This window comes from Sorex fumeus, unplaced genomic scaffold (genome assembly GCF_029834395.1).
Source record: "Sorex fumeus unplaced genomic scaffold, SorFum_2.1 ptg000014l, whole genome shotgun sequence".
Classification (NCBI taxonomy): Eukaryota; Metazoa; Chordata; class Mammalia; order Eulipotyphla; family Soricidae; genus Sorex; species Sorex fumeus.
This window is the reverse complement of record NW_026606071.1, coordinates 5,904,479-5,930,508: the sequence shown is the minus strand read 5'-3', so window position 1 is coordinate 5,930,508 and position 26,030 is coordinate 5,904,479. Positions and strand designations below refer to the sequence as shown.

Sequence of the window (26,030 nt, the reverse complement as noted above, 5' to 3'; positions counted from 1 at the left end):
CAGATTCTGGCTATTGTAAAGAGTGCTGCAATGAACAAACAATTGCAGATGTCACTTCGACTATACCTTTTCGCCTCTCTGGGATATATTCCCAGGAGTGCTATAGCTGGGTCAAATGGCAGATCAAATTCTAATTTTTTGAGAGTCGTCCATACTGTTTTCCAAAAGGGTTGGACCAGCCAGCATTCCCACCAGCAGTGAAGGAGGGTCCCTTTCTCGCCACATCCGCGCCAGCACCGGTTGCTTTTGTTCTTGTGGATGTGGACCAGTCTCTGTGGTGTGAAATGATATCTCATTGTGGTTTTGATCTGCATCTCTCTGATGATTAGTGATGTAGAGCATTTTCTCATGTGCCTTTTTGCCATTCGAATTTCTTCTTTGCGAAAGTTTCTGTTCATTTCCTCACCCCATTTTTTGATGGGGTTGGGTGATTTCTTCTTGTGGAGTTTAACCAGTACCTTGTATATCCTTGATATCAACCCCTTGTCGGATGTGTACTTGGTGAATATCCTTTCCCATTCTGTAGGCTGTCTTTGTATTTTGGTCAATGTTTCTTTTGAGGTGCAGAAGCTTCTGTAGCAGTTGTGCAATCAATTTCTACTGTATTTATACCATAAGACATATTTTCAATATGTCTAGTGTTAGTAGATCAAATAAGTCTCTATACTTTTGTTTGCTTTCCTGAGAAATCACTAAAGATTGGTAGTAATAAATATAACATTTGTACAAATATTTTAGGAAAATACTCAAAATAGAGTTTAAAAAAATAATATGACCTAATTTCTCTGAATGACTGAATGCTATAACATATCAGGTGTTTGTGGCAACAAATGATTTTAGAGTGTATATTTGTGGAAAATCATGATTAAATTGTGGTCAGGTTTTAATATCTGGAAAATTACTTTAAAAGGTTGTGGATGGCTAGAATCTAGACTTGAAAATTCAGTGATGGACTGGAGAGATAGTAAAGCAGGGAGGGTACTTGCCTTGCATATAGTAATCAGGGTTCAATCCTGACACCCTCTAGAACAGCCAGGAATGATCCTTGAATGTAGATCAGGAGTAAATTCTGAATACTAAAAGGCTTACAAAATAAAACAAAACTAAATAATGACCATTCAGAGCTTTTCAATAATACCGTCATAGGCTGCTATCAACACCTAAAAATCTCTTGAAGAGAAGATGAAGGCCATTTTCTTTGACAAAAAAATATTAAAAATCTGAAGAAAAATAAATCACAGTAATGTGATAAAATATAAGGATAATGTATTATGGTTTGATATATTTTATTATAGAAATAAAGTCTGATTCACAAATCTGATTTGATGTTTAAATATTATAAACAACAGTTTAAAGAAATATCAAAAATCATTTCTATTGCTAAATTAATTTATTTAAATTTAAATATTTAGCAAAGATTCAATAAAAAGTTGTTCAAAATTTCTACTCAGAAATTATAAAAAATTTATTGTGAGAAAATTTTTAAGACTACTAAATAAATTGAAAAGTATCTTCTAGTTATTGATTAAAATACTCAATAGTGGAAAGATGTAATATAGTCTTTATTTATGGCTTAATTTAAATTCCATTTAAAATCTCACTGGTTTGGTATGGTAATAGAGGAGACATCCAAATATTCAACCACACTAAGGCTTGTCACTTCATTTGCAAATAAGTTTTATTAGAATTTTTACATATTGCTTTTACATATTGCTTATTGATTGCTTTTGAGTTTCAAGTTTAGTAACTATGATAGATACAACATGACTCACAGAGAAAAAAATATTTACTTGTTAGTTACTTTATAAAAATTTTAACTACTCATGTTCTAGATAAACCAAAAGGAAATTAAAAAAATGTGATGAACTTATATAATAATATAAAAAATCATAAATTAGTTATATTATAAACAATACTTATTATGAATATTTTATTTTCTATTATTATTGATTTGTATGCTTTGTACAGGAGTATCATAAAGGAAAAATAAAAGGTCAGATGATAAAGCTTATATAGAGAATCTTAGGAAAATATTTTCATAACTTTTAACTTTGTTTAACTGATACAAAAATATTGCCAATTAAGTTCCATTAAAATTAGAAAATTCTCTTAATCCTGAATACCACGGGAACATAAAAAGGAAAAGCAGAGATACAGTGAAAGAAAATATTTTATATGTCACTGTCACTGTCACTGTCCTCCCCATTGTTCATCGATTTGCTCGAGCAGGCCCAATAACATCTCCATTGTGAGACTTGTAATTACTGTGTTTGGCATACTGAATACATCATGGAGAGCTTGCCAGACTTTGCTGTGCAGGCGATATACTCTTGGTAGCTTGCCAGGCTCTCCAAGAGGGGCAGAAAAATCGAACCTGGGTCGTCCAGGTTGACTGCGTGCAAGGCAAATACCCTACCCACTTTTAACATATAATACATATTACAGTAAATGTATAAAATCTCAGGGCTGGATTAAGCTGCCAAAACGAAGAAGGACTAAAATGACTATTTTCAACACATGTACACTGGCATTGGAGGCACCACCGAGGACCTGATGGTGCAAGCTCGGAAGATCAAGTACGACATCATTGGTCTGATAGAGATGAAAAGAAATCAACCGCATCACGCCAAATTTGACACTGGAGAAGAACTGCTCCTCGGAATGTGTGACAAAGGAGGCATCAGAACATGCGACAAATGAGGCGTTAGTAGTGTCAGTGTCCTCATCAACACAAACTTGGCCATGAGCATTGTTTCATTCGAATGCCTAAGATCCCAAATCGGATGCTTATGCTTGGATAGATGTGCTCACTGCCGGCAGTTTCTATCTTGATCATCTATGCACCAACATCCAACTATAATAAAGAAGAAATTGAGAAGTTCTACATGGATCTGGACAAGTTCTATAAAGTAGACCACACCTTCTACAAGATCATTGTCGGTGATTTTAATGCCAAGATAGGATTGAGAAGATCGCTCAAAGAACTCCACATTGGGACCCATGGCCTAGAATGGAACGAACAGGGTGAGAGACTTTCTGAGTTCATCATGTCAACCAAGACCATCCATGGTAACTCACAGTTCCAGAAGGTCAAATCTAAATATTGGACATAGGAGTTTCCTGGTAAACAGTTCCACAATGAAATTGATCACATCATATTCATCATATTCAATTAATGGTTTTGCCTGGCCAAATTCACTGTTGTCTCAAAATTCCAAACAGGATCGGAGCACCATCTTTTTTGTGCAAAATTCTACATCCCAGAGGGGGGAGAAAAGGCTGCGAAGTTTAAGAAAAGAACTCCCAGAATGACCAGCAACTGGGAGCTCTTTGGCACTATTTGGCACTATTGCAGCAACTTGGGAAGATGGTATCATTGATGACATTGATGAGGAATATGATCGACTGGTTCAGCACCTTCATGATTTTTGCTAGGAACGCCAAGAAACCCACAAAAAGATGCCTGTCTTCAGAAACTCTCGAGTTCATTCTTCAATGTAGGTTGGCACGAGCCTCAGGAAACCACAAGCTAATGTTTGAGTTCGCAAAACAGTGCAGAGAAGCGATAAAGGAAGACCTCAAAAAGAGAAGAGCAGCAGTGCTGGCCATTTCAGTATAAGCCGGGAAAACTATTCACAATGCCTGACTGCCCTTCACCAACTTCAAGACCGAGATGACTGTCCTCCGATATCCTAAAGAATCTATCACATCTTCCAGAAGGGCAATGGAGAAAATCATCCATGACTTCTACTCAGATCTCTTTGATAGCCACATCCACCTGCCCACATACCAAATTCCACAGGATGGATATGTTGTTTCCAATGTTCTCCCTTCTGAAATCCGAAATGCTATTTCATTGGTAAATAATCGAACAGCACCTGACCCTGAAATACCTGAAGAATCTGCCATCAGTATTCATCAATACACTGGCTAAGATCTTCACATGCTTCCTGTCTGTATACAAGATTTCATGCCAATGGAAAACCAGTAGGACAATTCTACTGTAGAAAAAGAGAGACATCCATGACATTGACAACTCTCACCTGATCTGCCTGTTGTTCATAGTCTACAAGCTGTTCACTCAAGTTATCCTGAATAAGATTTGCAGAGCACTAGATGAAGGACAACCATGCGAGCAAGATGGGTTCGGAAAGGATTCAGCATAATCGACGATACTCACACAGTAACCAAGCTCATTGAGGATTCTCGAGAGTTCAAGATGCCACTCTGTTCATTGATTTAAAGAAGACCTTTGATTCTGTTCAGACTAAAGCGGTCATCAAAGCCCTAGCGAAACAGGGCATTCAAACTCAGTACATCAGGATCCTCTGTGAGCTGTATTATGGATTCACCACCAGGATCTCACCATTCTATAAGGAAGTGATAATCCATGTCAAGAGAGGGGTTTGGGGGCTGGAGCGATTGTACAGTGGGTAGGGCACTTGCCTTGCATGCGCCCGACATGGTTTTGATCCCTGACATCCCATATGGTCCCACAGCACTTCCAGGAGTGATTCCTGAGTGCAAAGCCAGGAGTAATCCCTGAACATAGCTGGGTGTGACCCTAAAAATACAAAAAAAGAGGAGTTTGATAGGGTGATACCATTTCACCAAACTCTTCAGTGACACCCTTGAAAAAATCATGCAACGACTGGAATGAGAAGGAATGGGAGTGAAGATAGATGGTTGGCAACTACACCACCTCTGCTTCACTGATGACATCGTTCTAATAACACCAAACATTAGTCAAGCGGCAAAAATGCTGGTCAACTTTGACCATGAGTGTGGAAAGATTGCACTGCAGCTGAATCTCATGAAGACAATATTTATGAAAAATGGACTCAATCCTGACATTCCATTTGCTCTCAACGTAATGAACATCTCCTAATGCAGCAGTTATGTGTATCTAGGTTGAGAAGTCAACATGATGAATGACCTGGCACCTGAGTTGTGCAGGAAGAAGAGACCAGTGTGGAACGCCTTCAAGAGCATCGAAGAGGACGAAGCTAAGAGAACGAAGAACCTCCGGCTCCGGGAACATCTCTTCGACTCCACCATTCTCTCTGCACTAACATATGCCTCAGAGACCTGGGCCCTACGAAAACGAGATGAGAATGCTATTCGGGTCTCCAAAAGAGGAATCAAAAGAACTATGTTTGGAGTATCAAGCTTCACTCACGTGAGAGAAGGAACCGGAGTTCCAACCTCCATCAACGATCGAGAATCAGGGATGCTATCTCATTTGCCAAGGTATCGAAAATCAGATGGGCTGGGCACATAATGTGATTTGAAGATGTCTGCTGGACTAGGGCTGTTACTGACTGGATTCCACTTGACTTCAAAAGATCACATGGCCACCCACCTACAAGATGGTCAGACTTCTTTGTCAAGACTGAAAAAATGGTTTGAGGCTCTTCCTGTTCCTGTAGCGAGCAGACACCATTGGGCTACACTAGCGACAGAAACAAATGGAGACATTACTGGCTCTCATTCGAGCAAATCAATGAGTAACAGGTTATTAAGTGATCAAGTGATTACAGTATATGAAGAATCTCTAAATACACATTAGGTTTCCAATTTCAATTCTGCTGTGCAAGAAATAAGTCATCAGTTCTGCCACAAAAACAAAAAAAATGTTGCTTATTTGAAAATCATTTTTTTTTCTTATTGTAATCACTCAGACTGCATCCTTTCCCTCTCCCTTTGAAGGAAGAGAAGAACAATTATCAATGGTAAAAAGACAATTGCAGAACCAACACCAAAAACTGGTGTCATGCTCAGGAGAGGATGCTCTGACTCCTCATGGTTTCAGGTGCTCTACACAATCACAAAAAATTCTTTGGTTATGAACTATAAAAACAATCCCTGAAACTATAGTATTTAAAAAATATTTTTTTAAAGAAATCATTAGTGTCCAAGGGTTTCAGGAAAACCACCTTCTCAAAATCCATAGAAAGCCAAATCCTGAAAGTTAACACCAAAAGCTTTTTTACTAAGGACAATGGTGGAGTAATTTTAACATTTTGGGTAGTAGAAGTTCAGTAATTTTGAACATCAAAAGCAAAAATATGAACATCATTTAGATATAATAGAATAATAAAATAGATATAATAGAATAATAAAAACAATGTCTATGAATTAGTTTTGGCGTTATTATCTGGTGATTGTTATTGCTTTTTGTTTGTCTTGTTTGTTTATAAGGTCTACTCACATAGCTAAAGTAAAGAAGAGTATACCAACGAAAATAACAGTAATTTTTGATTAAGGAAAGGATAAAAGATAAGATTATATGGAGTAGTAGCAAAGGGAGACTGTTATAAGTGCTGAAATGGTAAGCATGGCAAATTGCTAGAGGGTGAGTATAGACTAGTTTTAGTGAGAAATTTCTGCATGCCTCCACACATTGGTAGACTTTACCTTGAGGAAGCCTACCGGGTTTCTCATTGAATATTTGAGGGGGAAAAATCTCTCTTTCTGGAAATGTAAAGGTCATGAAATACTCAAAAGTATTCTCTATAATGTGGCCATGTACTAGCTTGGTACTTTCCAAACTTTATCATAGCTGAGAAAAGAGAATTTTTCCCAGTTTATCTCCCCCTAATAATACTCTTTCCTCTCCAAAATTAGAGAGGAGACAACAAAATATGGTTAACTGTGTGGTAACCCCAATGTAGTAGAAAATACCACAGCCAAGGTAGAAGAATAGAATAGTGAGAGTGTATAAATATTATATATTATTTATATTTCTCTCCATTAGTCTCATTTAATTCTTATTATCATCTAATTTGAAAATAGTAACAGTAAGGTTCAGTGGGACTTAATTACTTAAGTTTATACAACAATTAACTATGAAGCTTAATTTTCAAAGACTATTCTGTCACATTAGCTTCTTTACTGGATTCATGTATGGTTTTGAGAAATACAAAAAACCAAAAACTTGCATTCTTTCTCTAATCACCTTCTTAATGTTTACAAACAGGTATCTTCAGCCAATGCCTACATGTAAAATTAGCTTTTTAGCAATTAATTAATTTAATGCTTTGGAGCGATAGCACAGCTGTAGGTCGTTCGCCTTACAAGTGGCCAACATGGCTGACCTGAGTTCAATTCCTCCACCCCTCTCAGAGAGCCCGGCAAGCTACCGAGAGTATTCGATATGCCAAACACAGTAACAACAAAGTCTCCAATGGAGACATTACTGGGCCCGCTCGAGCAAATCGACGATCAACGGGAGGGCCTTTACCTTTACCTTTTTAAAATAAATCAAATATACATTTCAAAATATTCTATAACATTACAGAAATAAGTATTATTCTCAGATTAAGGAACTCTGATATATATATTTTATATATAAATTTTTATAACTTATAAGAGGCATGAAATCAAAATCATTTGAATTACAGTCATATTGTACATTTTATTTTTCTACCTTACAGAAGTAAGGTAGAAAAATAAAATGTGCGATAGCACAGCGGGTAGGGCGTTCGCCTTACAAGCGGCCAACATGGCCGACCCGAGTTCGATTCCTCCGCCCCTCTCGGAGAGCCCGGCAAGCTACCGAGAGTATTTGATATGCCAGACACAGTAACAACAAAGTCTCCAATGGAGACGTTACTGGGCCCGCTCGAGCAAATCGACGATCAACGGGAGGGCCTTTACCTTTACCTTTACCTTACAGAAGTCAAGTGAGAAAACCAGAGAAATAGGCAGATTTTATATCTTCCCTTATATAGAAGAAAGTTAAGACTATTAATATAATATTAGCATAATGAATGAAAAAGAGTAGGATTGAAAATGAGGCTTCCTTGAGGTATGAAAATTCACCACCCTTTCCACACACACAAAAAATACAATAAAAGAAAACTAATTCACTACTTTTCACTATATTCTTTAGTGCACATACCTAGTTTTTAAAAATATGATTAAATAACTTGAACCAAAATACTGAATATCATGTTTTAAGTTTGTATATTATTTATTATCATTATTCACCAAGATAAAGCTATAGTAATTTTATGGTTAAACTTGTCCTCAGGATGGCTGTAGCTATAACTCAGTATGCTTGTGTTAGCTCAATGAACATACTCACTTTCATACATTTGTTCATGTTTTTCTTCTATTGGAATGGTTCTTTTCTCCCCATCTCAACCTGTACTAGCCTTCAAGGTATAGACTTAACACTTTCTCCATAAAGACTTAATATATCCTCCCAGAAATCAGAATTAAGGGCCAAATTAGTAATTTTTAGTATATGGTATACACACATTATTTTTGCATTACTAAAACACAACTTTTTTCTATGTCAAATAATCAAAGGTTTTACTCAAACATTGTTGTACTTCCTTGAAACTTTTCTCATAGTTCTTTCTGCATTTCAATTTTTCCCTAGTTCAAATGTGTCACAGGCCCCTTTTTGCACTCCCACGTCATGCGCTTACCTCTGATACACAAAACCATAGAACTGTAAATATTTGCACAGCTTTCCCTTAGTGTAGATAACAAATCCTGGAAAGCATAACTATTATTCTTAAAATCTTTCTTGCACTTATCCTAGGCTTGAATTATAGCAAGAGTTTTGTGTTAATCAAAAAGTAATTAGTTATTATTGTGATATAGTTATTATTTTTCTTAACTTGGCACATAAATGTTATCAGTCTTTAACTCCCAAAGACCTCTTGGTTTTTTTTATCTAAGTAATCAAAAGAAAGGCTTCTATGTATCTAACCTTTATCCATTGATTTACAGTTGTTATGTTTTGGTGTTTAGATCACACCTGGCAGACCCTGGCGACTTCCTAACTCAACTCAGCAGTGGTACCCTCTGGTACTCCTGGGACAATTATGGCCCACCTGCATGCAAAATAAAAGGGGGCTCCAGTCTATAAAACTATCCTAGAATAATGTACTAATATTTAATAAGTGTTTCCTAAATGAAGTAATTTTGTCATGTCTTCATTTTGTGAGTCAACCTGGTCATCTTCATCTGAAATTAGCTGCAAACAGCAAATACATATATGCATACATACATACATACATACAGACAGACAGACAGACATATATCAAGTTGCTTTATCTACATCAAATGCCACTATTTCTTGTACAAATTAAATCTTTCTGTTAGCAAAACTGAAACTCCATCACCTTTGCCCTCTAAGAATTTTGAAGTAAATGAACATGAATCACATTGTCTTCTTGATACCGTCTCAAGATCCCTAACGTGAATGCCTCAGCATAGTTTTGAAATATAAAAACCATTAAATTTTTCTCCTCTAGAGGTTAGGCAAATCTTTCTTCCTCTTCAATAAACTTGAATTTATTATGGTTATAATGTGAAGAAAGGATTTTATGGTTACTGAAATCATAGTCAACTCACATGCATACAATCAGAAAGTTAACTTTGCTGAGCAATGACTTGTATTTAATTGAAGCTGGAGAAAGATTATGTATTTTCTAGGATTTAATTATTTGTGAAAATTGTCTTTATTGTTGTTGTCTCTTTAGAGATGCAATAGATAAAGAATTGTTTCTTGCAATAAAGATCTGTCTCGTAGCTTATTTTTGTGACTGCCCACAAGATATGACTGTTTTTTGTCACTTTATAAACAATCAGCACATTCATTAGTGAAATGGAAAACTGGAATTTCACAGTAACTGGAAGAAGCAAATTCCTAATACCCTTTTTGAGAAGATTTATATTACAGTATTTCTCAAACTGTTTTTGACCTTGGTCTTTTTTTTTTTTTTGAACTTGTCTTCTTCCTGTACCCCATACCCCATCCTATCTATTGATTGGCCTTCTGGTTTCATGCTTTGATCTCTCCATTTACATGATTTTTACTTTTGTCTCCCTTAAAATAGCCTGATGGATCCAAAGAGGCCATATGACCTGCTGCTGGGAAATGCTGATATTTATATATCATGAATAAGAAGGTGAGTATTAATTCTAAAATAGCACTGTAGCCCTATAGCACTGTCATCCTGTTGTTTATCAAATTGTTTGAGCTGTCCCCAGTAATGTCTCCATTCATTCCTGTCACATACTAGTGTAGCCCAATGGCATCTGCTCTTTCCAGGAACACTAAGTGAGACTTGGTGTTACTGTTTTTGGTATAATGAATACACCACAGGGAGCTTGCCAGGCTCTGTCGTGCAGGCGTCATACTCTCAGTAGCTTACTGGGCTCTCGAGAGGGACAGAGGAATCGAAACCGGGTCGGCTGTGTGCAAGGCAAAAGCCCTACCCACTGTGCTATTACTCCAGCCCAATTCTAAAATCAAACAATTAAATATAAAAACCTAGATTCTGTCTACACGTGCTGAATTAAGTTTGGAGACAAACAAGACTACGAGGGTTGGTTAATAATTCAGCCATGATTATGTTACCATCAACATGAAATATAAAAAGAGACACGGGTTTGTTGCTTTCCATGCATGCAGTCAACCAAGATTCCATCCCAGCATTACATATGGTCTCTGGAACACTGCCAAGAATAATCCCTGAGCACAGAACTAGGAATAACCCCTGAGCATTATTGGGTGTGGTCTAGGAGATAAAAATATAAATAAACATTTTACAAAGTACGAAACAGTATAGATTATTTGAAATCTTAGTTATTGATAAAATGTGAGTGCACGTTTGTTTGTTTTATAATGCCATTTTCCCTCTTCTGATTAACAAGGTTAAAGAAAACATGTATATGTGAGTTTTGCATAGTGTACCTCAGGTTATGTCCATTGACAAGGCAGCTTCTTTTACTTACAGTCAGAGGAATTGAGTATTGGAAATAAGTAATTTGGCAAAACTAGAGATACTAACATTTTAAAAATTAGTACACAGTAGAGTCTTTTGTATTAGAGTGTTTAATTTATAGAGAATATAATATGTTTTGATAACTTTAAATACCCAGACACTATTTTATGCTTCAGCATAAAATACCTTTAAATATATAGTTTTAATTATGTGGTACATTATTACGGGTATTATTTACTTTAAGATTAACTCCTGTAAATTAGAAAATCAGTAAACTTCTAGGCACATGTATTAAAAATTACATAAATTATTGATAGTTCATTATTAAATTTTAATATAATGGCCATTTATTTTCCTTTTAAATAATTTGTTTTGCATCACAGTGACTAGTATACTTTACACCATTTTTTATACTTCAAACCAGTTTTTATTGACATAAAATTCACATAAAATTAACCATTTTAAGTAAAGAAAAGTAATACTTAATATGTTTACAATGCTGTGAATTTATCACCTCTATCCAGTTTCAACACATTTTTATTATAGCCAAAGGAAAGTCCAGATAATTAAGTAGAGCCCGGCAAGCTACCGAGAGTATCTCGCCTACACGACAAAGCCTGGCAAGCTACCTATGACGTATTCGATATGCCAACCACAGTAACAAGTCTCACAATGTTACTGGTCCTGCTCGAGCAAATCTATGAACAACGGAAGTACTGTGACCATGACCGTGATTCTCCCTTTAACTCACCTCCTATCTCTGCTAACCACCAAACTGTAAAATATCCATATAGTTCATATAAACAGTCATGCAATATGTTAGCGTTTATTTGATTACTTTTACTTAGCATATTTTAAAGTTATACTATGTTGAAGCATATAAGAACTTCTGTAGGATAACTTTGGTTTGTCCTTTCTCCCTTGCCTCAGGGAGCTTAGGTTAAGTGGGTTATACCCATCACTGTGCTCCAGAGGCACTCCCATTCCTCGGTGTTTATCCTTAACCTCTTCTCTATTCACTGCTTCCCCTAATTATCCCCAAATCAGATCCTGTCAGTTGTAAGTCAGATTCTTCTAAGGACTCTGAATCTTGTATTTGTAAGTGTAATGTTGCTTTTTTCTTTCCCTTATGTCCTTTGCATAGTTTACCTTAGAGCAATGTCCTTTCTGTATAGACACAAGAAGACAGTTAATGTTATGCTTTTGTAACTTGAGAGTTAATTAACTCTGAATAATGTTTACTCCTGGGTATCTGTCATGTTTACTTGGCTTAAGCCTCAGTTGCTCTTAGTTCCTAGCACCCCAAAGCAGGATCCTAATGAAGGGGCTGGATGGACCCAGGTCAAGCTGTAGGCTACCCTGGCATCAAAATGGGACAGGCCAAGTGCCATAAAAATTAGGATAAGCTAAGAGCATACTCATGAACGAATTCTGTCATGAGCCAACAAGAAATGACTGGACAAGTACCCTGTAAAAGTTAGGAAGGACTAATCTGACCTGAGAACTATAGTCTAGGATGTATAGCAAGACATTCCTAGGAGAACCACCCTACAAGATTAATATATCTCTTACTGTGCATACAAAATTACTAGAAAGATTATTAAGAAGTATGTAAATCTAAGCTGGACTTATGGACTAAGGAAATGAGAACTATTTTCTTAGATGTAGTTCTACCCTTGAGTAGATCTCCTAGCAGAAGATCTTTGTCTCAGAATAGCTTCCCTGGAATTAAGGGAAGGGATTGTGTTACATATGTTGATTGTGTTATTTGACCTAGGTGTAGGTGCTAACGCTTGGAGGTTGATCTCTAGGCTAAGGCTGTGAGACAGGGCGAGAGGAGATGAGCATGAAAGATAGAAGGAAACAGGAATGAGGGGCAAGGTCAGACAGAAATGAGGCACTAGTGAGATTGGAATAGGGATGCGGATAGAATGGAATAAATGACGGGATGGAGATTGGAATAAGCAGCAATGATCACCAACCAGTTTGGTGGCCCTGTTCCCTCCTTCATGCATCTGTTGGCAGCAGCTGCTGGCTGGGTGGGGAAGTGACTTTTGGTCACCAAACGCATGTGGCAAGAGAGAGCAAACACAATTATTTATTTTATGAATACACACTTCATTCATTTTTATGAATGAATAATATTAAATTTTATATACATCTCACAATTTAATTATCCATTTAACTGGTTATAGTCACTACATGATTGTCACTTTTTGACTGTTGTGAACAGGTGTTGTAAGTATTTAAACATGTGTGTATTTGAATCAGTACCAATTTTAAAATTGGTGACATTTCATACAAGAGCTACCTTTGTAACGCCATTTTTATTAGGTGCCAGTATTTATAAAATTGTTCATTACACATTTCAAGTATACATCTTCCAACACCGGATCCACCACTTGAGAGCCCACTTCCCCCATCAGTGTCCCTGATGGACTCCTTCCAAATACTGCCCTTGTGTAAGCTCAGCACAACAGACAAAATTGTTAGTTCCAGTAACTTTGACGATTTATGCTAAGTGATATGAGAATTCCTGAATGAATTTCACAGATCCCAAAGGGGGAAAAATAAAAAAATATCATAGCAACATTTTACCACACTGAAAAGATATAAGTAGATAAACACAACGATGTTATTTGATTTTTATATATTAATTCTTTAAGTTACATATATTTTTATTCTTTTCATTGCTTTCCCTTCACCTTTCTACTATATGCCTTCTCATCCTCATCTCTATGTCACATCTTATCTCATCTGAGTCAATAAATGAGGTTAAAATAATGACTTACTTGTCAGGGTAATTTTTATATTTCTTTTAGCCATTCATGACAAAAATCAGTGATCAATTTCTGTGTTTCAGCCAGAAAAGGAAGTGCTTAGGAGTTATTTCTGTCTCTGTCCTCAGGAATGACACCTGGTGCTGCTTGGTGTGTGTGTGTGTGTGTGTGTGTGTGTGTGTGTGTGTGTGTGTATTGGGGGGGATTGCATATTTTATACTGGGGTATGGCAGAATGCAAGGCAAGCATCTTAATGTCTTCACTATCTCTCTGGACTCCACCAAAAATACTTTTGTAGGATATGGTGCTGTAAATTTTGTCTAGATTACTCACAATTCCTAGTGTATCTCATTAAACAGATGAGAATGTGAATAAGTATGTTTAAAGTGTATTAAAATATAATATTTTATAGCTACTTTGCAATAAGACTAGCTGAGTTTCATTTAAAGTTTCATTTCATTTACTGCTGTTATATGATAGAAACAAATGGAATATGGTGTCACTGAATTTTGAGAAAGGTAGAGGTAGAAAAGGTAATCGCTGATAATGTTGGAGGGAAATAAATGGGCACTTTTATGGAAGTTCTGATGTTGGGATATTGTATGAATAAAAGCCTATTACTGTCAGTATTGTGAAATTGTAAATAGTAGTGCTTAAAATAATTTCAAAGCAATACGAGTTTTTTAGCTAACCATTAAATTATGAGGGCAATTGAAAAAAATTCAATCAATTTGACAGATTTTAAAACCATGAAATAATCACATTCTTTAAGAAATTTTAATGTTTAAAGAAATACAGTGCTTCGACCTTTCAGGATCTTGAACATTAAAATAACCCTGACCAATTACCCTCCTAAGAACAAAGTAGTATTGGTAGCTAAACAAACATTCCATATTGTAATACATTCCATAAAGAACTTCTGCTTTAATTAGAAAAGATCATTTTCTCTAGGATTTAAGTTTTCAGTTACTTTTACTATTGGCTGAAGGTCACAGATCTTTATGTTAATCTTCCATAAGTACATTAAGAACAAAATTCAGTATCATACAAGTAACATTCTTCATATCCATTCACAAAATGTAATACCATTTCTTTTCTCTGTTATATGTATACATGCATATACTTTTTTTACTTTTTTAAAAAATTTTAACTAACCACTTTCATTTATCTACCCATGAGATATTTTTACTTAAATAAAGTCAAATCACAAACAGCACCCAAGAGAAATGATTTTATTTTTAATTTTTTAATTTTTTTAAAATTTTTATTAGTGTAATACCATGAGGTACAGTTGTAGACTTACAAATTTTTGTGCTTGTGTTTCAGTTATACAATGATCCAGTACCCATCCCTCCACCAGTGCCCATTCTCCATCATTTACATTTTTTAAAAAATTTTTGTTAGTGGAACACCATGAGATACAGTTGTAGACTTAGAAATTTTTGTGCTTGGGTTTCAATTGTACAATGATCAAACACCCATCCCTCCACCATTGCTCATTTTCTACCACCATGGATCCCAGTATCCCTCCCACCCCCCAACCTCCCATCCCACCCTGCCTCTGTGGCAAGGTATTCTCTTTTGTTCTCTTTCCTTTTGGATGTTGTGGTTTGCAAAAGAGGCATTGAGTGGCAATCACTTTTGGTCTATAGTCTACTTTCAGCATGCTTTTCCCATCCTGGAAGGATCCTCCCAACACTTTTTATTTGGTGTTTGTACTTATTAAGTTCATCTACCAGGTAAGATAAAGTTAACATGTCTTCATTCATGATTTATACTATATTTTCTTTTGGAAAAGTTGCTCAGGATTTACTGTCTGAGACATTTTGCTTTCAACTGTTATCCATATTGCAGCTTCTGTGTAATTTCCTTAATGTGGGTTCTGTTTCAACTTGAAGTTCAAAATAAGGTGAGGTATTTAGAAAATATTAACTGTAAGGTTAAATTGTCATAAATAAAACAGAATTACTTAAAATATGTTTTCCTAAACTTAATTTTTATTTACATTTTTCTGTAAGTCTATTGTCTAAATACTTATATATAATAATGACACTATAATATAGAAAATATATTACTTGTATATTGATATGTTTACCTTATGTATATATGTCTATAATATCCATATGTGTGTATGTGTGTGCATATATATATGTGTGTGTGTGTGTGTGTGTGAGAGTTCAAGGGACATATATATACATATATATATACACACACACATATGTATGTGTGTGCGTGTGTGTGTGTGTGTGTGTGTGTGTGTGTACAAGGTACCACGCCCCAAGGGACCCAGCCCCAGCAGCTGACCTCCACTACCCAACCTCCACCACGTTCTAGGCCGCTTTCCGGACACATCATAAGACACTTCCTACCCATTTTCCGTAATTACCACACCATGTTTGATGGAGTTCAGACAGTAGGCAACAAATCATATATATGCCTCTCAGAGAGCTTGGCAAGTGACGGAGAGTATCCTGTCCACACGGGCAGAGCCTGGCAAACTCCCTGTGGAGTATTTGATATGCCAAAACCAGTAACTATAACAGGTCTCATTCCTCTGACCCTGAAAGTGCCTCCAATCATTGGGAAAGATGAGTAAGGAGAGGCTGCTAAAATCTCAGGGCTGGGATGAATAGAGATGTTACTGGTGCCCGCTCAAGTAAATTGATGGACAATGGAATGACAGTGACACAGTGATACAGTGATGTGTACATGCATATATGTGTGTGTATGTGTGTGTATAAAATTATTCTCTGAAGTTTTTTCAAAGCTTGAAGTATATATTTAGGATCTTTATTTGCTCTTTCTGCATTTTCCCTTTAACACTTGATTTTAATCTGAATTATATTTTAGAAGGAAAAGACTTTTCCCCAGATATTTGTAGCCTCTTCATGTGATTAATGAATGCTCCCTTTACTTATAATATCATTCTGTCTTAAATTTGGAGACATGGCACATGTTGTAGACTTCTGCTTTTCTAATTACCAAAAGCCAAAATACACTAGAAAGTATTTAAACACAACTAAGGGGAGAATTCCTATTAGGTCAGAAAGCAGGAAAGAGAGGCTTAATGTTGAATTTACCAGTTGGAGCTTTAAAGTCTCAAGTACATTTTGTGATTTTTGCACGTCTTAGGCCCAAGTAGGTCTGACAGTGTGCCATCAGAGCACACATTTCCTTTCTTAAGTCAATGTTGGAACCGGCCCCAGAAGCTTACAGTGTTACACTGACTCTTTCCAGACTTTGGTTAGGACTACACCTTGTCTCACCGACACATTCCTAGCCTGATTCCCTGACATCAGAGGAGCTGAAGTTGTCTGGGTTGTTCAATCCATCTAAAATTTATTGCTGAGAAGAATAAATAACTTACCTGAACACATTGGCTAGAACTATTCATAGACACACAATTAAATGCCGGAGCACTTTAATGGTTCTGTGAAACATTAGTTAAATGTGAAATGTTTCTCTGGGAAAATGGATTTTTGAAGTTTAGCTATAAAAATTCAAGCCAAATTGGAACTTAGTCATTGGGAATCAGACGGGGAATTTCAACATTTAGGAAAATCCTCCACACAAAATTACAACAGCCCACAGAGTTTTGGAAAAAAACAGATGCTAGCCACTTACTTGCCATGGTAAGAGGATCTCAATGTTAATTTAATGACTTTAAAGAAACTAGTTAGAAAGTGAATAAATAAGACAATGCTTAGTCAAGATAACCACAGTTAGTCATCAAAATATTTTCCTTCCTATGACAGATCAATGTGGTTTGAAATTGTCTTCTAACAGTTATATTTATTTATACTGAGGCTTAAGTTTTCATGAAACAAAATGTGAGAACATTTTAATAATTTAATTTGTTCAGAGACAAATCATATATATATATAATTACAAGATAAAGTCACCGTAACACTAGTAAAAATTCAGAACACCCTTATAAAGAAATCCTCAAAATACAATTATACTGCTCACCAACATATTGAAGTTCTATCAATATAAGCAAGAAGACATAAATAATACTATCTACTTCTATACACAGGAGGAAGACAATAATTGTAGGTCATTTGATTTTCAAGCAATGAAATCCAGGCCTTTAATTACCCCTAGCCACTGAAAAGCTCTTGGACACTAAGTATCTTCTAATTCAGCAGCTGATCATGTTAGATTTTCTAATATGACATAGTGAAATTAAAATTTTTACCTTTGCTATGGGGTAGTATTGCTTCTTTTTCCTTTCTTTTTTTTTGGTGAAAAAAATTTCCACAACTTCACTGTAAGAAATGCCAAGAAACTGTGGGGAAAGCGTGTCTATGATGAAAAGACTCCACTACATACTCTTTCAACACTGCAGCTTTCAATAACTTCCAAAACTTGAAATATAAGATTATTTCAATTAACTGTATTTTTAATTTAACTGAATCAAAGCAAAGATTTTTGCTTACTTATTTTTCCTTTTTGCTTAATGAAATCATAAGGTATATACAAAAATAAACATTAATATGCTTCATCTAAGTTAACAAAAACATCATGCTAAGGTAGCAAAGTGCAAGGAAACACAATGGACTCTGTGTTTCTTATGTCTGTGACCAGGCACAGGTAAATTTCATGAAGGAGTGCACTTAGCATAATAATCATAGTCTGTACTGTCGCTTTCCATATCTTGCCATGTGATTTTCATCTTCATAATAGCACCCTTTCCCATACAAGTATTGGATCTTTCCCTGTTTTCTGGTCTGAAAACACAATCCAAAGAGCAATGACTCTAAGATAAATTATTTAGCATGATTGTGTACTGTATGATTGATCAGACTTGAATATAAAAGGGAAAGAATGGTTACAATTTAATATGAAAAGGATCGATAACAAGGAGAGAGAAGTAGGATCTTTTAATTTTTTAGTTGCATGAAACACTTCTTCAGTTGGTATCTTATGATTACTAAAGAAGTCACAAACACCATTTCTACCTCCATAATATTCTAAATTTTTTGTTTTTGAGTCACAACTACAGATGTTCAAGGCTTTTTCCTAGTCCTGTGTGAGATCACTCACAGCAATACTCAGGGGACCATATGTGGTGTCTGAGATCAAACCCAGACTGGCTGTATGCAGGAAAAACTCCCAAACCACTGTACTATCTATCCAGATGCCTTCTGAACATACTTTAGAATTTTCCTTCATATCTGTTATGTTTTTCTTCATGTGATTGTAAATTTATGGCATTTCTTTAAATAGAACAAGCATATTTATACTGCTGAAGTTTTATTTTTGTAGATAGAACGTTATCTGGATCAATTTTTAAATATGTTTGAAATTTTACTTTCAAATATCTGATTTGAGATAAATGCACAAAATTGATACACAGAGAAAATAAGTCTACTAAATCCTACTTATAGTACTTTACTTCAATGATAGACTTCCTTTTATAAACATAGAGGAACACTACATCAACACGTTTCTACCTGGGCTTATTTAATGATTTTGATAGCTTAGTTCAACAAAAGAACAAGAACTATTTCTACTCAAATAGAAAAGAATGAAATAAATGGCTTATAGAGGCAGAAACCATGTCTACATAGTCCTTCTATCCAGATCACCACTAAGACAGTGAGCGGAACCAGAGAAAATGAATATGAGATAGGAACAAATGAGAGAAACAGAACAAAATGTAACCACCTGAAGTTTAATCAAAATTATTATTAATGTGATATCCATACTTCAATGGCATGAATGAGCTGTTGTATGAAGAGCATGTTGAACAGCTAGTCAAGAAACAAGGAATATCAATTTTCACACCAGTGCACTCTGATATAATGAACTCTGGAATTTACCATTTCTGACTTCAAAACTATATCTTACTGTCATTATCATAGTCTCCTGGTAGAACTATAAATATGTTCAGTTTTAGAGTAATTAGTTTTTAATTTAAAATCTGATGTAGATCTAGAGGTTTTATGTTTGTGACCTACCTCTTGCAAAGTAAGCAGACATTTTCAGATTTTGAAACAAAATGAATACACTCTTTCCTTATGATACTCATAAAATGAACAATTCCCCCAAATCTATGAAAAGCAGCTGTGATATTGACCAGTATGAACTTATTGTGAAGTGGAAAGTATCTCTTAAAATTCTTGTAAAAAATAAGATCTTTGCCACCATAAGTCTTGACGTCAAGAGATGGGTTCGGCAGGGTGATACCATTTCACCGAAACTCTTCAGTGTCACCCTCAAGAACATCATGTGACGACTGGAATGGGAAGGAATGGGGGTGAAGATAGACAGTCGGCAACTACACTACCTCCGCTTCACTGATGACATCATTCTTATAACACCAAACATCAGCCAAGCGGCACAAATGCTGGCCGACTTCAACCTTGACTGTGGAAAGGTCGGACTACAGCTGAATCTAACGAAGACAATGTTTCTGAAAAATGGTCTTGTTCCTGATGCTCAATTCTCTCTCAGTGGAACAAACATCTTCGAATGCAACAGTTATGTGTACCTAGGTCAAGAAGTCAACATGACGAATGACCTGGCGCCTGAATTGCACAGGAGGAAGAGAGCAGCTTGGAATGCCTTCAAGAAGGTCAAAGAAAGAGCTAAAAGGGCAAAGAACCTCTGGCTCCGGGCACATCTCTTAGATTCCTCCGTTCTTCCTGCATTAACATATGCCTCATAGACCTGGGCCCTAAGAAAGCAGGATGAAAATGCTGTTTGGGTCTCCCAAAGAGGAATCGAAAGAGCTATGTTTGGAGTATCAAGCTTCACTCAAAAGAGAGAAAGAAACCGGAGTTCCGACCTTCGTCGCCGGTCAAGAATCAGGGACGCTGTCTCGTTCACCAAGGCATCAAAAATCAGATGGGCTGGACATGTAATGAGATTTGGAGATGACCACTGGACTAGAGCCATTACCAGCTGGATTCCATGGGACGTCAAAAGATTGCATGGCTGCCCATCTTTGAGATGGTCAGTCTTCTTCATCAAGACCCTGAACGATCAGTTTGAGACTCTTCGTGTTCCTAGAATGAGCAGGTGCCATTGGGCTACATTAGCACACAACAGGGATGAATGGAAACATTACTGGCGCCCACTCGAGTAAGTTGATGAGTAACGGGATGTCAAGTGATCAAGTGATAAATCCATGACCAACAACACAAATCTGCTAAAAATAAAATCTTTGCCACTGTGAGTCCATGAACATGAAGGTTAAAGGATAGATCCACCTCCACATGACAATTATTTGTTTTCACTGGAGATTTAGAACCTCTTCCACAAAGAAAATATTTTCATAGTCTACTTTGAAGATCAATACACTTTCACAAGCTTATTGTGATTTATTCTTTAATTTTGTTTTAATTTACCACACACAATATTAACTATTGTCTGTAAATTGATGCAATTTGCCCCTTCACTCATTTCAGGTAAAGTAAAGAAGATACTACTCTGGAATTTGGGAAGATAGCGCATGGATAGAATGCAGGCTTTGCATGTGAGAGGCCTGGATTTCATCTCTGGCACTTCATGGTCCCCTCAACATTACCAGAAGCAACCCCAGAGCATCAGTAGGAAATAACCCCTAGGAGTGGTTCAAAAAACAAGCAAAAATATATGCACACAACATTTTTCAAATGGGAATAGTTTATGGTTCTATTATCTTATAGAACTCATCTAATGTTTTTTTCCACCCCAGTATTGCACACCAAACTGCTATAGATTTGACAAGGGACCTAAAATATAGAGAGATATTTTTCTCATTAGGTAGCTGTAAGATTTTTACCTGTGCGTCAATTAAAAGAGTGATAGAGTTGGAGCAAGAATAGGACCTTCACTAATGTGACTTATAACCTCATGCAAATTGTGTATGCTTTTGTTTTCTTCAACTAAATCCCATCTATTACTCTTCCACAAATGTGCATACCAAACTTGCTAAGTAGATTTAACAGATAACCCACAGGTCATTAATTCAAGGAATTCAATTCTTAGTATCTCATGAAAGAGACCAAAAAATTTAAAAAGAAATTAGAAGAGGAAGATTTTGTAACAAAATGTTACCGGTGAGAATAATGAATAAAAGATGTATGAAAATTCTTTGCACTAATTTAACAATGTCTCTATAAATCTATCTGTTTGAACAAAATTAAAGTTCAAACACATGTTGTATCTGAGATTATGTGAGATCTACGTTAGACAAGTTAGCAAAGAAATTTCAGGGTGGGGCTTTGAGCTTTCTGCTGTATCACATTCGGAAAGATATAAAATTTGGGTGGTTTTCTTTTAAAAAATAATGTTCAGTTAATAAGAGAGTTCAAAAAATCAGTTTTATCCTATTGTAGAAATGCTATCAGTTTTTTAGTACTGTTTAAAGTTTGTAGATTATTTCATCAGGAAGTAGAAAATACTTATATTCTAATTTCATCACGCCTACTGTATCTCTAGGTTCTGTGCAGAAGCTTTCATTTATTTACAGTCTGATTAGTTTGCAGGAGAGTTCATTAAGTAAGGATAACACAGATGCTTTCTTTTTCTCATTTTTAATAGCTATTAGAAAAACATTATTTTGTTACAAATACTTCCAAAAATACAAAGGACAGTTTTTTCAAGAGTCCATTTGTACTCCTACTATGTGATCTATTTTCTATATATTTGTGGCTTTTTAAAAAAGTGTTTGGGAGAATATTTATGGCTTTTTTCAGTGTTTGCGGGGATGAAGGGGATTAGGGGTTAATCTCAGTTTGGTACTCAGGGGTCCCTCCTACTACTGCCTGGTGGGAGAAATCATCCAGTGCCAGAGACTGACCTGGGGACCCTGTGTGAAGAGCATGCATTCCACTCTTTGAATGGTCTACTCCACCCTTTATTTTCCTTCATGTAAAAATTTTCTTATACCCATTCAGTGGAAGCTATTTCTGATGTGTTCCAGTGTACTTTTTAACAAAACCTCCATCATTGAGGTCACTGAGCCTCCTACTAGGTCAAAAAATTTTTGTGTTATTCAGTGTATTTCCTCACATAGACCTTAATCATAACCTGTTATGCTTTCATGAATACATGATTTTTGTTTGGTGAGAATAATTTTAAGAGTATTTTAAGAGTATATAAAATATATGTATATATATATATATATATATATAAATTCTTTTAATCTGTGAAACTAATATCTAAATTGTAATTCAGAGTTGCAAATTTATCTGGATGCTTCACTAGAAAAACATTTATTTTAAATCTTTTCGGCTGTGGACAGAGCTTAAAAAGTATCTGGATAGCAGGATGGGACGGGGGGTGATGGGGGGTGAGGGGGGATGCTGGGACCCGTGGTGATGGATGACGGGAACTGGTGGAGGGATGGGCACTTGATCATTGTATAACTGAAACTCAAGCACAAAATTTGTAAGCCTATAACTGTACCTCATGGTGTTTCACTAATAAAAAAAGAAAAAAAAATTCTAGAATTTAAAAAAAAAAGGAATCTGGCTCTATGGCTAAGGACCATATCATGGGCTCAGGTCATTTTCCAGTGTTAGGTGCCAAGGTCAGTTCCCTGCTACGTAAACTGTAGCATAATACATTTGTGCTTCCTTTTATCTTTCATTTTGTCACTTAATTGAGCAAAAATTACCCTTAATAATTATATATTTGTATGTTTTAGGTCTGTAATCCTACCAGATACATAATCAAAGTGTCAATATCTCTCCACTAGTATCTTTAAAGCTTATCTATATACTTCCCTTGTTCCTTACTTCTGTAGTCAGAGGCTAAGGTTTGGTTTCATTGGACATTATCTATTTCCTTGAATTGTTTCTTAATATTCCACCTATGAGTGAGGTTATCCAGTGTTTTGTTTACTCTATTTTTCTTAAAGGTAAAGGTAAAGGTAAAGGCCCTCCGGTTGATCATTGATTTGCTCGAGCAGGCCCAGTAACGTCTCCATTGGAGACTTTGTTGTTACTGTGTCTGGCATAACGAATACTCTCGGTAGCTTGCCGGGCTTTCTGAGAGGGGCGGAGGAATCGAACTCGGGTTGGCCATGTTGGCCGCTTGTAAGGCGAATGCCCTACCCACTGTGCTATCGCTCCAGCATTTTCCAGTACTACCAACATTTTAGCAAAAATTAAGACTTTATCTTCTATTATTTCTTAGAAATCTTTCACTGGTGTGTGTGTGTGTGTGTGTGTGTGTGTGTGTGTGTGTGTGTGTATCAATTTTCCTATCCACACATTTGTCATTGAGCACTTGGGCATTTGGGTTGTTCTTATATTTTGGATATTGAGAATGGTGCTGTAATGAATATAACATATGAATTGCTCAGTTATCACGATCACGATCATCCTGTTGTTCGTCAATTGTCTCGAGTAGGCACCAGTAACGTATCCTTCTACCTAGCCCTGAGATTTTAAAAGAGCCATTTCAATGCAATTCAGGATTAGGAGGATGAGACCCATCATTGTTACTGGTATTTGGCATATTGAGTACGACACGGGAAGTTTGCCAGACTCTGCCGTGTGGGCAGAATACTTTTTGTAGCCTGCCAGGTTCTCCAAAGGAAAGATAAGATGTTGTGTGGCTGCAAATGTGGCCACGCACTTCCGGGAGCTGGGTTTTATAGTCTCTGCGTCTTGGTCGTTGATGGGACCAACCTGGAGCTGTAGGCAGCTGGTGGGTGTGACGCCTACCTACTGGAAGATGGGGGTGGGGTCTGGGTGGAGAAGGCCCAGTCACAATCCGAGTAGGCTTGGAGACCTCAGCTTCGGGACCTGCATGCCTGGGTTCCTCTGCCAGTTCTTTCATGCATGAGGCCCATCTGGACCTCAGTCTCCTCAGTATCCTGCCCCCACGCCTGGCTGTCCTCACCGGGGCCCCTTGAAGGGGGGAGGGTTGAGTTTTCTCCCCCCCCCCCACCCCGAGCAGAGCCCCAGCAGCTGAGGACCTCCAGAGGCAGCCATGGCCATGCTCGGACCACTCTCCACACGTCCAGAAGGGCCTCATGCATGCTCAATCATATTTTTTAGAAATGCCAATACTTTTTTTCTATATGGGACGGACCAATTTATATTCTCCCAGGTATGACAGTTCCTTTTTGTTGACATCCACTACAGAGCTTGTTTGTGATCTCTTTTCAGATATGCCACACTCACAGGTTTAGAGTAATGATATCTCTTTGTAGTTTTGCTTTGCATCCATGATATGTTCTTCTTTTCATGTGCTATTAGCCATCAGTCTGTCTTCATTGGTGATATCTCTATTGAGCTCTTCTTCCCAGTGTTCAAATGAATTTGATTTGTTTTTTAGTTTTGTGAGTTCTTTATATGTCTTGAATATTTAATTTCTCTTTAACAGGGTAATAGGTGAATATATCTCACTAAAGTTTGTTGAAGTAGCATTTTATATAATGTAAAATATATGTTATACCAATCATATGTTTTATATAATATATACAAGATGTACATTACAAGTATCATTTCTATTTTTTTTAGTTAACTAGAAGCTAGTTTGAGGTTGTGGTTGTAGTTGAAGTAGTACGCTCATATAAGAGTGTGGCTCATTAAAAATATTTGGAGGGGAGAATCACACCTGGAAGTGCTTGGGGATTACTCTTGGCTCTCTGTGTTTAGGATTCACTGCCAATTATGTTTGGGGAGACCATGTGGTGATAGAATTAAACCAAGGTTTAATCCATATTGAATGGGGTTGGTGGGATATTAAACAGACTTGATGGGGTATGATCTAGATTTGGCCACATGTAAGTGTCTAAACTCTTGTATTATCTCTCTGATCTTTACAGAGAGCATCTTTCATTTTTTTCTTCAAGGACCAAGACCCATATTTATGGTAATTACTGCTTCTGATTTAGACATTGTTCATAGCATTTTCAATAGACTACAAGGAGATTATTTTCTTTGAAAGAATATAGCATAAATTTTGGTGTCTAAGTTGTTAGGAGAATGCTAAAAAAATAGATCAAGCTGTGAAGTTTATAAGCAACAGAATTGTTAATCCTCACAATTCTAGAAGAATTTTGAGATCTGGGCACTGATATGGTCTGATGAAGGTCTATTTCAAGACTGCAAGCTGCAATCTATTTCCTTTTTCTCATATGGTGGAAATGAAAAGGCAGCCCTCAAGCCTCTTTCATCAGGTCATTCATTTTATTTTTAAGGGTTCCTCCCTCATGACTCAATCACCTCCCAGTTGTTCTGTGCCCTAATTACATCACATTGGATATTAGGGTTTCAACATACAACTTGGGTGCTCGAGAGAACCAAATTGCAGATCATGACAATCACTTTTTCTTACTTTAACTTTACATTTTTAACTCATTCTTAGTTTTTGACTTGTTTTGGCCTCCACAGCGGTGCTGGGACCACCAGAAGTGCTTAGGAAGTGATGAAGTGCAAAAGAGTAGAGTGCTATACTCCCCAGGCATGTGGTCCAGCTTTGAGCCTTTTTTCTCTTATACATTTATTGTTTCTCATTTTGAAAATATTTTTAAAATCTTCACCACAATTTGTTT

General features: G+C 36.4%; 1 non-coding gene across 1 annotated transcript; it reads right to left on the bottom strand.

Annotated features, from left to right (window-relative positions):
* Positions 1–5,672: 5,672 nt before the first annotated feature.
* LOC130021233 (small nucleolar RNA U3) lies at positions 5,673–5,881 on the bottom strand. The gene has a single exon (XR_008792124.1). It is a non-coding gene; the product is annotated as a small nucleolar RNA U3 (small nucleolar RNA).
* Between the last annotated feature and the right edge of the window lie 20,149 nt (positions 5,882–26,030).